Source organism: Trichosurus vulpecula, chromosome 3 (genome assembly GCF_011100635.1).
Source record: "Trichosurus vulpecula isolate mTriVul1 chromosome 3, mTriVul1.pri, whole genome shotgun sequence".
Lineage (NCBI taxonomy): Eukaryota > Metazoa > Chordata > Mammalia > Diprotodontia > Phalangeridae > Trichosurus > Trichosurus vulpecula.
This window is the reverse complement of record NC_050575.1, coordinates 207320484-207335911: the sequence shown is the minus strand read 5'-3', so window position 1 is coordinate 207335911 and position 15428 is coordinate 207320484. Positions and strand designations below refer to the sequence as shown.

General features: G+C 44.2%; 1 protein-coding gene across 4 annotated transcripts in view; it reads left to right on the top strand.

Moving 5' to 3' along the window:
- The window catches only part of PTK2B (protein tyrosine kinase 2 beta), a 174659-nt gene that overhangs the window by 71642 nt on the left and 87589 nt on the right, over positions 1-15428 (top strand). The window lies entirely within an intron of this gene.

The following is a 15428-nucleotide window of genomic DNA, read 5'->3' as shown; positions in this document are numbered from 1 at the left end:
CACTGGAGGCCCTAACAGCTGGAGAAACAGGGATAAGGCCTTATACAGGAGATGGCATGTAAGTTGAATTTTAAAGGAAGTGAGGGAATCCCCTAGCAGCTTCCCTCCTTTCTCCTTCCCTGCTTCAGAAAAATCAGAAAGGATGTGATAAAAAGACTAAGCATTTTCATGACTAGAACTCTCTCCCTCCTCATTTCTGCCTCTTGGCTTCCCTGGCTTCCTTCAAGACTCAGCTAAAGTCCTACCTTCTACAAGAAACCTTTCCCTACCCCTCATTGCTAGTGTCTTCTCTCTGTGGTTATCTACTGTTTATCCAGAGTTCTTTCCATGTTGTTTCACTCATTAGATTGTGAGCTCTTTGAGTACGGGGATTATTTTTTGCCTTTCTTGGTATCCCAATCATTAATTTATCACAGTGGTTGGCACATAGTAGATGCTTAATAACATAGTAGGTGCTTGCTGACTCAGGCTTTAATTCTCAATCCCAGCAAGGGTTGTGCATGAAGCTGGGACAATGCCTGGGATGCCAGCTCTCCACCTCTTAGCTTTAAGTCTAGGATTTTTAGGAAAGAAGCCTTGTTTCTGCACTGGAGATACATCTGATGAAAGGTCAATAAGATATTGGAATGAAGCAAAACATGCCCCAGGAGTGTCATCCCCCCACCCCCATTTTCCTCTTCCCCCATCCCTTGAAAAGGGCTGCCTAACCTTGGCTCGGTTCTCCCTGCAGCACTCGCTGTCCTTTGAGACGTTCCTCAGCACATCTATTTTGAACCTGCAGCTGGTGCTGCTGAGAATAACCGGAGCTGTGATATTGGGATAAGGAGAAAGAAAAATTATCTTCTCTCTCTACCCTCCCCCTTCACTATGTCGTCTTCCTGGCCTCCTCTTTCCCTGAGCCTGCCAAGTTCTAAGGAAGCTTTCCCCTCCTCTCGTTTTCCCTTCTGCGATCTCAAAATAATAATAATAGCGGGGGCTTTTATAGCTCTGTAAGTTTTTCCAAGCATTTTATAAACGTTATCTCCTTTGTCTCTCACAAAAGCCTTTGAGGCTTTACAGGTATCATTGTCTTCATTTCATAGTTGGTGAAACAGACTCAGCGAGATCAAGTGTGACTTCCTGTGGTCACATTGCTAATAACTGTTGAGATTTGGGGGAAATTTGAATCTCGGGGTTTTTTTTAATTCTCTAAAATATATTTATAAGTCAATATAAAAAAGAGCTCAATACTACCGGATTACAAAGCCCATTTCCACACCAAATAGAGCTGCCCAGGGAAACCCTTCAGTTCCATCAAGAACGATCGCTTTCTTATGCACTAGGGACATAGCAGCCTCTGTTAAAGGCTTTCAACACACCCATCTAAAGCAACTATCTTATCCGTCTCCAATAAAAGCCAGGGTTTTTCTCACTCCAAGGCCAGTACTCTTTCCATTACCCCATGGACCTGGAAGTGACCTTAGACATCACTGGGCCCAGCCCTCTCCTTTTACAGATGAGGAAACTGAGTCCCGGAAAGAAGTGACTTGTTCAGAATTTCACACAGATAGAACTGGGACCTGGGCCCAGATCTCCTCAATCTTGGCTCTTCCTTTCTGCATCATGCTAATGTCTTTAGATAATTGCTACCGTGTTTTCAAGCTGTTAAAATGGAAACTTATTGCTATGGTATACAGAAAAGCCATCGTTGCTGCTTAAGACACTTTTAGGAAGGAAGCCGATCGGCCAGTAATGATAAAATCCAAAGGCCTTTCTTACAGGCACATATGAACTCACAGACTGGAAAGCTTGAGGACTGTTTGGGATACCAAAGGGGATGGGGTGGGGAAGGTAAGGAACAAAAAAAGGATTCAGGGAAAAAGATGCAACTGGCTTCCTGGGGCCTGGCTCTGGAGAAGAAAAGGAGTCTGGGGATTCCATGAGAGGCCGCTCCTTTGATTCGTTATAGCCAGGGCATGCCAGGCTCCCATCACTCTTGTTTGATGGGTAGGACATTTGGATCTTTGGACGAGGGACAGCTAGGTGACGAAGTAAATAGATCTCTGGGCTTCAAGTTGGAAAGACATCAATTCAAATCTGGCCTCAGACTCTTATTAGCTGTGTGACCTTGACTGAGTCATTTCATCTCTTTTTTTTTTTAGAGAGGGGAAGGTGTGGCAATTGGGGTTAAGTGACTTACCCAAGGTCACACAGCTAGTAAGTGTGTCAAGTGTCTGACACTGGGTTTGAACGCAGGTTCTCCTGACTCCAGGGCTGGTGCTCTGCTTACTTTGCCGCCTAGCTGCCTCTGAATCATTTAATCTCTGCTTCAGTTTCCTCCTCTGTAAAATGGGGATAATAGCAGTACCCCTCCCCCAGGCCTTTTGTGAGGATAAAATGCAATAACCTTAAAGTACCATATAAATGCTAGTTAATGATGACAATAATTATTATCTTTGACACATCAAGGTAACTAAGGGCAATAGACAGCATACTGTGACTCTCCATGTATACTTAGATGGCCCACTAGGACGTCAGTCAAACAGACCAGGACAAGGGGACTTTTAGAGACAAGGAAGGTCTCGTGCATGACAGTCTGTTTAATTTTCCTGCCTCTGATATCACAGATAGGGAGATGCCATGCAGAGAAGCTGAATACAGCACAGGGCGTGGGAGACTGTAGACACAGAGAGTTCTGGAAAAGAGGCAGGGAAGGGTGGACGGGTGGAAGGAAGGGGCGGTCTATCCCATGTAAGTGTTAGGCATCCTGGAGGCTTTTTGGGCTGCCACACACAGGTTGCTGTCCATTAGTCTTAAATGAAGCCCGTGTTTGTTATATACCACATTCATGAAAGACAGTGGCTTCTGAGATGGAAGAGTACAAAGCGGGGTGCTTTCCGGTTCCCTCGGGATGAGGAACATGGGGGTCTTTGCAAATCTTGGTAACTAAAAGCTTTGGAAAATAGAAGGGCAAGAAAGTCTATATGCTATTGTTCCTCTCTCTATTTATTACTTCTGCTCTAATTGTAATAGATGACTATGTGCAAAGCACTAGAGATACAAATAGAAAAGTAAATAGGCCCTGTCCTCAGGGAGCTCACACTGGAATTCAGGAGACAACATATGGAAGGTTTCTGCTGCAAGTCAGATGGAAAGGGCCCATGGCCCTCAGGGTATAGCAGCAAAGCAGATGGCAATGCCTCTTCTGTAATGTCACTGCTATGGATCAAATTGTATCTGTTTCTGATGTTGAACCATTTGAGGGTTCCAAAGATTTTGGTGACAAGAACTTTCTTTTCTGGGTTTTCAATGGATCTGGCTACAGCACCTGCATGAGCAGTGGTCAGGCCGCATCTCTGCAGTGATTACTGCCTGGGATGATGGCTGTGGGCAGTGGACTGGAAGCGTTGCTGTTCCAAAGGTTCTTGGGCTCAGGGTCCTGGGCTGTCTCCATCATGGTCCAAAGAAAGATGGTGGTGTTAGTGGTGGTGGTTTGTCTAGCCTGGCATGAGCTGCCTCCTCTTTCTCCCTAGGGGTGTCTTGCTGCTTCATCTAGGCTGACCCATTGGCCCTGTGAATGGCAGTTCCAAGAAATCTAATAAACATTTATTAAGTGCCTACTAGGTACCAAGCATTATGCTAAGTACTAGGGATACAATTAATAAAAAAGAAAAACCCTCTGTTTTTTAAGCTCCTCAAGGAGCTTAAATCTAATGGATTGCAAAATGGTCAGTAGTTGGTGGGGATGGCTGACTCCTCCACAGGAGTTGTTTCACTGGATGGCAGTTGTGAGGGCTGGGCTGGTGGTCTTGGAAGGGGCAGTTCTTCCATTCTCAGGAATCTTGAGCTCATCTGCCTGTTGCTGGCAATTGGTTAGTAGTTGTTACTGGTAGCGATGAAGATGGTGGGTCCCTTCTCCATAATTATTCTTCTCCTCAGTGAATGATGGAGGATGGAGGCAGTCTCTTGGTTTAGGGGACACTGCTATTCCCAAGGCTCTTGGGCTCAGGGTCCTGGGCTGTCTCCACTGGCATCTAAAGGAAGATGATATTTAAGATACAGTGTCTGGGGTTTATTTGATGTGCCTGACATACACTTCCTCCCTGTCTCCTCCTCAGGGTGCCCTGCTCCTCTGTGTGTGGGGCTGATAGAAATTAAGTGACTTGCCAAGGACAACACAGCTAGTAAATGTCTGAGGCAGGATGTAAACTTAGGTCTTCCCGCCTTCAAGGGCAATGCTCCATCTACACTTTCTTCTTCCTACGCCATTTTTCTGTTTTTGCCTTTGTCCTTTTCCATCCTTATAGCCCTTCCACCCTCCTCTACTTCACCACCATCTCATCACCCTCCTGATTTTGCTGTTGATCTTGGCTCTTTTGGGATTAAGGGCATGGAGCAACATCGTGGGAGAGATGGCTTCAGGAAAGAGGACACCTTGCTTTGAAACATCTGTGCCCTTCCTGTTCATGGCTCATCAAACTCTATCCCCTGTGCTATTTTTAAATGCTTCTGTTTGTTGTCTAGTTTTCTAGTCTTGGTGTAAAACCCTTTGGTTTCTTCTGACTTCTGTAGCAGCTGGGAGAAAGAGAGGGAAGGGTATCTTGTGTCCTTCTCTTTCCATGGTCCTCATCATAAGATAATTTCCCCCAATTTTCCCAATTTTTAAATAATTTTTTTCAGTTAACAAAAATCTATTTTCTCTCCCTCCCACCTCCCACCTCCTGTCCATTAGAGAGAGAAAAAAATTAAAAATCCTTCTTACAAATAGGCACAGTCAAGCAGAACAAATTCCCACATTCACCATGTCCAAAACTTGTGTCTTATTCTGTTCCATCACATCTCTGTCAGGAGATGGGTAACATACTTCATCATTAAGCCTTTGGAATTATAGTTAGTTATTACACTGATCAGAGTTCTCAAGTCTTTCAAAGTTGTTTGTCTTTACAATGTTATTGTTAGTGTAGAAATTTTTCTCCTCATTCTGCTCACTTTACTCTGTATCAGTTCATGAAGTGTTCTCAGATTTTTCTGAAATGGTTCCTTTCATCTTCTCTTATAGCACAATTGTATAACTTTAATTCATATGGTTGACTGTTGTCCTTAGCTCTCAAAGAGGACCAATATTCATATAACACACTTTCTTAAGTTATTCCCCAATTGATGGGTACCTTTTTAGTCTCCAGCTCTTTGCCATCACCAAAAGAGCTGCTTAAATACTTTTGTACATAGGGCTTCTTCTCCATTTTCTCTGCTCTTTTGGGGGTATAGGTCTAGCAGTGGTATCACTATGCACAGTTTAATAAGTGTGGGGCATAGTTCCAAATTATTCTCTAGAATAACTATACCAATCCACAGCACCACTAATAGTGTTTCCCTATGATTTTTAAGGGAAAACAAATAAACGTAATCTTACCGCAAATTGGCCTTTGGAAATCTTTCAGAAAAGTCCAGCAGTCAAGCTGTCTTTAAATCAGCCTGTTTAAGTTTCTGGACTCTATGGGTATTTGACTCTATGCAGTCAATGAAAGTATCAGCAGATCATGGCCACATTCTGGAGAGTGTAGATTCAGCCTGTTCTATACCAAAAAGCTGGTCTGAATCATTAGGAACAAGAATTCATGGGGAACTGGAAAGGCAGCTTTGGGCCGATGAATCTCTGTTTCTTCATCTTGTAATTTTGAGGAGCCCACTCAATTCAATTAAGTAATTAAGTTTATTAAATGTCTACTGTATGCTGTAGGATACAAAGAAAAAAACCCAAGAGTCCCCATTCTCAAGGAGTGAATATTCTTTTGGGAGAAAGCAATATGTATATAGATAAAATGCACAAAATAGAAACAGATCAGTTATTTTCTGGTAAAGGGAACTCCTAGTGAAGAAATTCTCTCACCAATGCAGGTTAACACTTCTTCTGTACTTTATTCTTGATGCTCTTAGAGTGTTGCAAGGGGCCCTGAGAAAATTTTGCCCAGAGTCACGCAGACGGTGTGTGTCCAAGTTAGGGTTTGAACCCAGCCCTTCTGGATTCCAAGGCCATTCTTTTTCCACTATATCACACTGTTTCTCTATAAATATATGATGACCCCGCCTGGCATCCTGGATGATGATGGTGCCCTTGAATGAAATACAAAGTATCCAGACTGACACTTGGTCTTCCTGGGTAGCACTGGCCTCAAGGACTTCCTAATGCTGAGGCAAATAGCGGAGCAGACTCCCTGATCTGAAGACCAGGTGAGCAGCAAATGGGATGTTTGTGTTCTGTGAATGCCCACTGACTCTGGGTCATAGAACATGGGCTAGAGACAAATTTCTAGGATTCCCTGGTTGTTCTGCCAACTGGTCCTTTCCCCCAAGCTTTTCAGGCAAGCTGTCTTCCTCGAGGCTCAAGCAGAAGTGGGGGCTACTCCTCTGTACATCAGGATCCCTGTGGGCTGCATATTGATTTAGTTTTTAAATCGATCACACAAGCTCTGGAATGTCTGAGCTGGGCAGGAGCTTGGAGATCATTTAAACCAGTGGTTTCCAAGGGCCCAGGGGCAGGGCATGAGACTGTTGGAGGTTTGCAAAGGAGATAAGGAGCCAGGACTGCCCAGCTCCAGCACTGCTGGTTTCTGGCAAAGTCTGCTTTGTGGGCATTCTCCAAGGGCTGGGTTGCAGCAGAGGCAGCTGAGAGGAGCCTAGGGGAGGGGCAAGAAGGAAGGCAGAAAGAGAGGGGACAAGCATTATTAAGTACCTACTATGTGCCAGACACTGCTAAGTGCGTTACAAATGTTATCTCATTCGATCCTTACGACCACTCTGGGAGGTAGGTACTATTATTTCCCCCATTCTGCAGCTGAGGAAACTGAGGCAGACAGGTTAAACGACTTCCCCAGGATCACATAGCTAGTAAGCATTTGACGCTGCATTTGAACCTGACTCTATTCATTGTACCACCAATGTGGCCAGACCCAGGCTGGGATGGGGGCCTGAGGCATCCGGACAACAGCGGTTTCAAGAGGAACAGGACTGAGGAGGTCAGGGGCTGGGGGTAGCAGCAGTTCTAAAAGACTGAGGTGACAGTGGTTGGAGCAGAGGCAATGGGGCTCATGGGGCCCACCACGGTTTTCTCTTTTCCAGCTTCCTCCAAGAACTTAGTGCTTTGTGGTCGGGGTGGGGAGGGCAAATGAAGCCTGAGGCAGTAGGGAGAGGTCTTGGGCAGAGGTAGCCATATTTATCAGGCTGGTAGAAGGTGACAGTCATTCAACAAGTATTTATTAGGCACCAACTATGTGCTGGGCACTATGCCAAGTGCTGAGGAGATAAGAAAAAAAGTGAACCAGCTTAAGATCTAGTCAGGAGAAACAACATCTACATCTACAGGTATATAAAACATATACAAAACAGCTATTCTTTGGGGAGGAGGCACTAGCATCTGGGCAGAGGAAGTGGTTATGATTAGATTAGATTGTGAGCTCCTTGAAGGCAGACTTTTACCTCTCTTTGCATCTTTGGCACTTTATCACAGTGCCTGGCACATTGTTGTTATTCAGTCATTTCATTGTCTCTGACTCTTCATTTGGGGTTTTATTGACAAAGATTACTGGAATGATTTGCCGTTTCCTTCTCCAGATCATTTTATAGATTTTGGAAACTGAGGCAAACAGGGTTAAGTGACTTGCCCAGGGTCTCACAGCTAACGAGTGTCTGATACTGAATTTGAATTCAGATTTACCTGACCCCAGGCATGGTGTTCCTTCCACTGCAGCATCTAGGTGTCATAGATAGATATAGATCTATATGTATACATGTGCACATATGTATTCACATGTGTATACACATATATGTGCATACATGCATGCATGTATACATACACACATATGTATGCACAGAAACACACATATGCATATGTGTATGTGTGGAGAGAGAACATACTATATAAATGTATGCTGTTATAATTATTTTAAAAAGAAGTGGGGAATGAGACTATGAATTCTTCAAGCCTGTCCTTCCACTGGTAGATCAGAGCATGACTCTCTTCTCCTGCTCTTCAGATATGTGAAACCCTTGAAATCATAGTCATTAATTCTAGAGCTAAGAAAGAACACAAGAACCCAATCTAAGAATGAGAGTACTCACTATATCTGTGACCTGGCGTGACTCACCTTCTCTATGCCTCCATTTTCCCATCAATTAAATGGGGATGATAACATTGACCCTACCTACCTCACAGAGTAATTGTGAGGAAAGTACCTCATAAACCTTAAATCACCATAAACATGAAATATAATTTTAATAATGCATGTGTAATATAATTATAATAATTAGACATTACTGAGAGCAGCTCTCTAAGAACATAAGTTGCAAGAAAAGATAGAGGAAGTTCTCACCAGACATTCTTATGCCGATGAGATCATAAGTCTAGTAAGAAAAAAAAATTTGAGAGGCAGTGGTAGCAAGCTGGCCCAGCATCAGAAAGACCTGAATTCGACTCCCGCTGCTTACACATACTGACTGTGTGACCCTAAGCAAGTCACTTATCTTCTCAGCGGTCCCAGGTAACCCCCTAAGAATGTGGTGTAGAAAGTAGCGACCCTATTTAGAGTTGGAAGGGACCTGAAAGGCTCAAAAATAAGTTTAATGATGTCACCCCCTTTTAAATCAACTCCAGTGACTGCCTATTGCCTCCAGGATCTGCTATAAAACCCTCTGCTTGGCTTTTAAACCCCTTTCTACCCTTCCTACTGTCCTGGGATCTGAGATCCTGGGACATTGGCCTCCTGGCCATTCCTTGCACCAGACTCTCTCTGTCCTCTGACTCTGGGCATTTTCTCTGGCCGTCCCGCACTCTTAGAATGCTCTCTGTCCTCATCTCTGCCTCCCAGCTCCCTCCGCAGCTCAGCTAAAATCCCGTCTTCTGCAAGAAGCCTTTCCCAGTCCTTTTCAATCACAGGGCTTTCCCTCTGTTGATTATGTCCCACTTATTCTTCATAGATCTTGTTTGTACATAGCTGTTTTCATGTCTCCCTCACTGGGCTTTGAGCAGGGATGATTTTTTCCTTTATTCGTATTTCCAGCGCTTAGCACAGTCATTAAGCACATAGTAGGCTTAAGTAAGCTTAAAGTAAAGCTTAATAAATTCTTATCAACTGACCGATCTAGTCCAAACCTCTTATTTAATGGATGAGGAAACTGAAGAAAGCGACTTGTCCAAAGTCACAGAGGGGCCTGTGTTCCAGCCCAGGTCCTGACCACATATCTAGCCCTCTTTTCTCTGGATTGTATTACCTCCGAAACTAAAAATAATTGTCAATATGTCAACATATCTTCTATGTTGATATATAGTAAAATCTCATTACTACTAATTATGATTATCGTCATTATTATTAATTGGTCTAGCTTACTGCCTTGGACTAGTAAGGTGCAGGTTCAGTGGCAAGAATATTGGCTCTGGAGTGAGAGAACCTGGGTTCAACTCCTCTCCCTGTGTGACTTGGAATAATTCACTTCAGCTCTGTGGGCCTTGGTTTCCTCGTCTGTCAAATGAAGGGATTTGACAGATGGCTCCTGAGGTCCCTTCTAGCTTGAGGCCTAGGATGCTATATGATCCATATTTTACAAAGGAGGCAGCGGGGTCTTCATCTCACCAGAGAGATGAAGGTACTTGGCCAGGCCAAGCTCTCAGGCTTCCTGCATGCTCCTTCCAGGCCCCACACTGCCTCTCCCACAGCTGCTCTCCCTTTGCCTCTCACCCTCTGATCTGTCAGCCCTAAGGTGACATAGGCACTTAATCTAGCCATAAGATATCATTTGTTCCTGCAGTGATTGGATGGTCCCATTCTTCCATCAGGATGCCTCCTTTGTTCAGCCATGCTGTTGGCTCAAGAGAGTGAGCTTCTGGACAGCAGCTGAGTCCATGTCCCCTAATTCCCTTTTGACGTTATTTTTGACATTCTCCTATATGCACGTAGGTACTTAATAAATGGTTCTGAGGCTAGCCCAGTGGGGCAGCCAGGAATAGAACCCTGAGGGTTGGAGGTTAAATGGTGCTCAGTTTACATGTGGAAGGCAAGGCAGGAACAAGGGAAGCATCATCGACAGTTCGTGGCAGGGTAGAGTGGCTAGAATGTTGGGATGGAACGCAGGAAGACCTGTGTTCAAATCTCCCCTCTGAAACTAATGGCTGTGCAACAGCGGGCAAATCACTTAACCACTGAGCCTCAGTTTCTTCATCTGTGGACGGGTACATATCTGACAGGGCAGTGGTAAGGCTCGAACGAGATAAGACAGGGCTTTGCAAACTTGAAAAGCACTTTGTCAATGTCAGTTTTGTTACTATTAAGAAAATCTTGCTGCATGGCTTTCAATAAGTAATCTCACCTCTCTGTACCTCAGTTTCCTCTTTTTTAAAATTAGGGGGTTGGACTACTTAACCTTGAAAGTCTGGTTTAGCACAGAAGTGGATAGAGAACTGGTCTTAGATTCAGCAGGACCTAGGTTCAAGTCCTGATTCTGACTCGCACTGGTTGTGTGACCTTGGACAAGTCACTTAACCTCTGATCGCCCCAGGAAACTTTCTAAAACAGAACAATCACAGAACAGTTGCTGATTTGTATTGGCGAGGGGAGTCTTCCTCACTGGTCCTTCCCCTCCCCCAATAGACCCTAAATTCCTTGAGGTCAGGGACTGTTTTGTTTTTATCTTTCTTGTCTCCAGCATCTTGCACAGTTCTTGGCCTATGGTCGGTGTTGTGTTTGTCCTTCTTCTTGAAGAGGACCATGACATCAGGGAGATGGTGACATGACTTGCAGTTGACTTTGATTTGAGAGAGGAAGGGCTTTAGATGAACACTTGTTGAATTTTTAAAAGTTGGATTCATTTTAGTGCCTGGGAAAACTTTAGTAGGGCAATCACACATAACACACACAGACATGGGGGAGGAGCCAAGATGGCGGCTGGAAAGCAGGGACTTGCGTGAGCTCCCCCCCAGGTCCCTCCAAACACCTGTAAAAATGGCTCTGAACAAATTCTAGAACTGCAGAACGTATGAAATAGCAAAGGGAAGGAGAGCTCCAGCCCAGGACAGCCTGGATGGTCACGGGGTAAGGTCTATAGCATGGAACTGGGAGCTGAGCGGAGCAGAGCCCAGCGTGAGCCACGCCTGGACCAACCAGACCAGGAGCTGGGCGGAACAGGCCCTAGCACCCTGAATCAGTGAGCTGTGGCAGTTACCAGACTTCTCAACCCACAAACACCAAAGACAACAGAGAAGGTTAGTGGGAAAAGCTGCTGGGACAGAGTGAAAGGAGTTCGGGCTTCGGCCACCACCCCTGGGGCAGCAGAGGTGATGCAGCTCTGAGGCTGCTTACAGAGTTACAGCTGCAGTTACTTCCAGCCCCAGGCCCACCTGGTGGGAGGAATTAAGTGGCAGATCTGACTGGGAGTGCAGAGCCAGCTTAGATCTGAGTCAGGTCTGGGTTGGCGGTTCTTGGGGGAGGAGGAGGAGCACTGGTGTGGCAGAGCTTGCTGTGTACAAATAGCTCTGAAAACAACAGCACAGACCCTCAAGCTTGGGACAAAGTACTCTCTACAAGTGGTCATACCCTGACAAAAAACTCAAGGGTCAAGTAAGTTGGCTGGGAACATGGCCAGACAGCGAAAACTGACTCAGATTCAGACTCAGACTTTGGAATCTTTCTTTGGTGACAAAGAAGACCAAAACATACAGCCAGAAGAAGTCAACAAAGTCTAAGAGCCTACACCAAAAGCCTCCAAGAAAAACATGAACTGGTCTCAGGCCATAGAAGAGCTCAAAAAGGATTTGGAAAAGCAAGTTAGAGAAGAAGAGGAAAAATTTGGAAGAGAAATGAGAGTGACATGAGAAAACCTTGAAAAACAAGTCAATGACTGGACAAAGGAGACCCAAAAAGTACTGAAGAAAATAACAGCTTAAAAAAATAGACTAACTCAAATGGCAAAAGAGCTCCAAAAAGCCAATGAGGAGAAGAATGCCTTGAAAGGCAGAATTACCCAAATGGAAAGGAGGTCCAAAAGACCACTGAAGAAAATACCACCTTAAAAATTAGATTGGAGCAAGTGGAAGCTAGTGACTTTGTGAGAAATCAAGATATTATAAAACAGAACCAAAGGAGTGAAAAAATGGAAGACAATGTGAACTATCTCATTGGAAAAACCACTGACTTAGAAAATAGATCCAGGAGAGATAGTTTAAAAATTATTGGACTACCTGAAAGCCATGATCAAAAAAGAGCCTAGATATCATCTTTCAAGAAATTAGAACCAGAGGGTAAAATAAAAATTGAAAGAATCCACAGATAGCCTCCTCAAAAAGATCCCAAAAAGAAAACTCCTAGGCAAAGTATGGACTTTCAATAAAATAGAGGACTTTCAAGCATTCTCAGTGAAAAGACCAGAGCTGAATAGAAAATTTGACTTTTCAAACACAAGAATCAAGAGAAGCATGAAAAGGTAAACAAGAAAGAGAAATCATAAGGTACTTACTAAAATTGAACTGTTTTGTTTACATTCCTACATGGAAAGCCGATGTGTATAATTCGTGAGACCTCAGTATTAGGGTAGCTGAAGGGAATATACATATAGACAGAGGGGACAGAGTGGGTTGAATATGAAGGGATGATATCTAAAAAAATAAAATCAAATTAGGGGATGAGAGAGGAATATATTGAGAGAGGGAGAAAGGGAGAGATAGAATGGGGTAAATTATCTCACACGAAAGTGGCAAGAAAAAGCAGTTCTGTTGAAAGGGAAGAGGGGGCAGGTGAGGGGGAATGAGTAAATCTTGCTGTCATCAGATTTGACCTGAGGAGGGAATAACATACACAGTCAATTGGGTATCTTACCCCACAGGAAAGAAGGAGGAAGGAGATAAAAAAGGGGGATGACAGAAGGGAGGGCAGATGGGGGAGGAGGTAATCAAAAGGAAATACTTTTGAAAAGGGAAAGGGTCAAGGGAGAAAATTGAATAAAGGGGGATAGGATAGGAAGGAGCAAAATATAGTTAGTCTTTCACAACATGAGTATTGTGAAAGGGTTTTACATAATGATATGCATGTGGCCTATGTTGAATCGCTTACCTTCTTACAGAGGGTGGGTTTGGAGGGAAGAGGGGAGAGAATTTAGAACTCAAAATTTTAAAAACAGATGTTCAAAAAAATTTTTTGCATGCAACTAGGAAATAAGATATACAGGCAATGGGCCATAGGAATTTATCTTGCCCTACAAGAAAGTAAGGGAAAAGGGGATGGGGGGGAGTGGGGTGACAGAAGGGAGTGCTGACTGGGGAATGGGGCAACCAGAACATATGCCATCTTGGAGTGGGGGGGGCAGAAATGGGGAGAAAATTTGTAATTCAAACTCTTGTGAAAATCAATGCTGAAAACTAAAACTATTAAGTAAATTAAATCAACAAAAAATTAAAAAGAGGAAAAAAACACACACATCTTTCACCATTTACCTCTATCTGAGAGGGAAAACAGATTCTGAGTCTTATCAGAATAGTAAAGTCCCTATTTATTCTTCCCACATCCTTCCTTCCCCTCCATTCCCCCCTTCTCTCTCTTTTCCTCCCTCCTCTCCCTTCCCCTCTTCTCTCTCTTTTCCTCCCTTCCCTGCCATCTCCTCTTCCTTCTCTTTTCCTCCTCTCCCTTCCACTCCCCTCTTTTCTCTCCTTTCCTCCTCTCCCCTCCCCTCCCCTCTGTGTCAGATGCTCTGGACTTCCTCTTCCCTCCCTGTTTAACCTCCCTGCTTTGTATCAATGGGCAGAGAGAGGAGGGGGGACTGTGGGAAGATCATTTGTCATCTTTTAGGCTCTGGCTTCCTGTGTGCTTTAGAGACCTCAGCACAAGTGGAGGTGTTGGGTCAGAGGGGTTGGTAATGTTCTGCTAAACATAGCTTTGTATCTGGTATAGCTAAGAGCAGAGTATTTCTTTAAAGACGGTGGAACAACCAGAAATAGAACCCAGGTGTGGTGACACCAGTCATTTCCTGCCAAGCCTTCTCCCCTCCCCCATGCCCTACCTTCTACAGAACGTTGGTGAGGATGGCTCCTATGGGTGGGGCCCAGTCAAATACATCACTGGTCGGTAGCTAAGGTAGTTTGAGCCCAGGTGGGGTGGGGCCCCCGCATCAGGGCAAGGAGAAACAAGAACTCCACAGCTGAGCGAAAGGCTTGGTTCATTTTGATTCTGAACCTTTTTGGTGCCTTTTTGCTCATCTGTTCCTGTCCTCCCATGGCTACTTCTCTCCCCGCGTCGTCCTGGTTGCCTTGGTTGTGCTCAGGAAATTCCATTCTTCTCTGGGATGTTCATAGGATCCTAGATCTAGAGATGAAAGGGATCCCCCCAAAACCATCTAGCCCAACCCCCTCATCTTACAGATGAGGAAAATGAAACTAAAAGTGGTTATGGGACATCTCCTGGGGTCACATAGCAAGTGTCAGAAGTGAAATTTGAACTAAGATCTTCTCAAGTCCCATAAGCTACAACCATTATGCCACAGGCTCAGAAATTAGAAGTTGGGTTTTTCTGTTAGTATTTGATTCCCTCCAGCCGCAGAAGGGTATAAGCCACTTGAGGGCAGGGACTATTTTCAGTTTTTTCTTTGCCTATCACAGTGCCTGACACCTAACAAGTGCTTAATGAGCATTTATTAAATTGAATTGAATAGTGTTTTACTCAATGTAGAAAACTTTATGAAAATCCCATTGCAATCCGGTAAGAAGCTTGAACATTTCTTCTACATTTTTCCTGCAGCTGACATCCTAGCCATTATGACATATCTTCCACGTAGCCTTCCATAATCTGCCCCTACCTCACCCAGGCAGAAATGAGTCCTTCAGTCAATCAATAAGCATTATTAAGTACTTATTAATACAGCTAGGTGGCATATCAGAGTGCTGGGCTTGGAGTCAGGAAGACTCATCTTCCTAAGTTCAAATCTGGCTTCAGATTTACTTACAAGCTGTGTGACCCTGGGCAAGTCACTTAACCCTGTTTGCCTCAGTTTCCAAAATCTGTAAAATGAGCTGGAGAAGGAAATGGCAACCCACTACACTATCTTTGCCAAGAAAACCCCAAGTGGGGTCATGAAGAGTCAGACACAACCGAAAATGATTGAACAACAAAGTACTTACTATGTCTCAGGTACTGAGCTGGGCACTGGGCTTACAGAGGCCAGGAGTTTCATCCTATTGGAGAAGAAAGATGTATACATAAACTTACAGACAAAATTTTTATAAAGATAATTTTTGGGAGGGGGGGCAAGAGAGGGATGGAAGGTGGCATCTGGGCTAAATTTTGAAAGGAGCCGGTGATTCTAAGAGGCTGAGGTGAAAAGGGAGTACATTCCAACAGGAATGACAGAGTCAGGAGATGAAACTCCGATAGCACTTTGCTTGGTCTTCTCTTATGCCCTCTCAACCTCTGATTTAT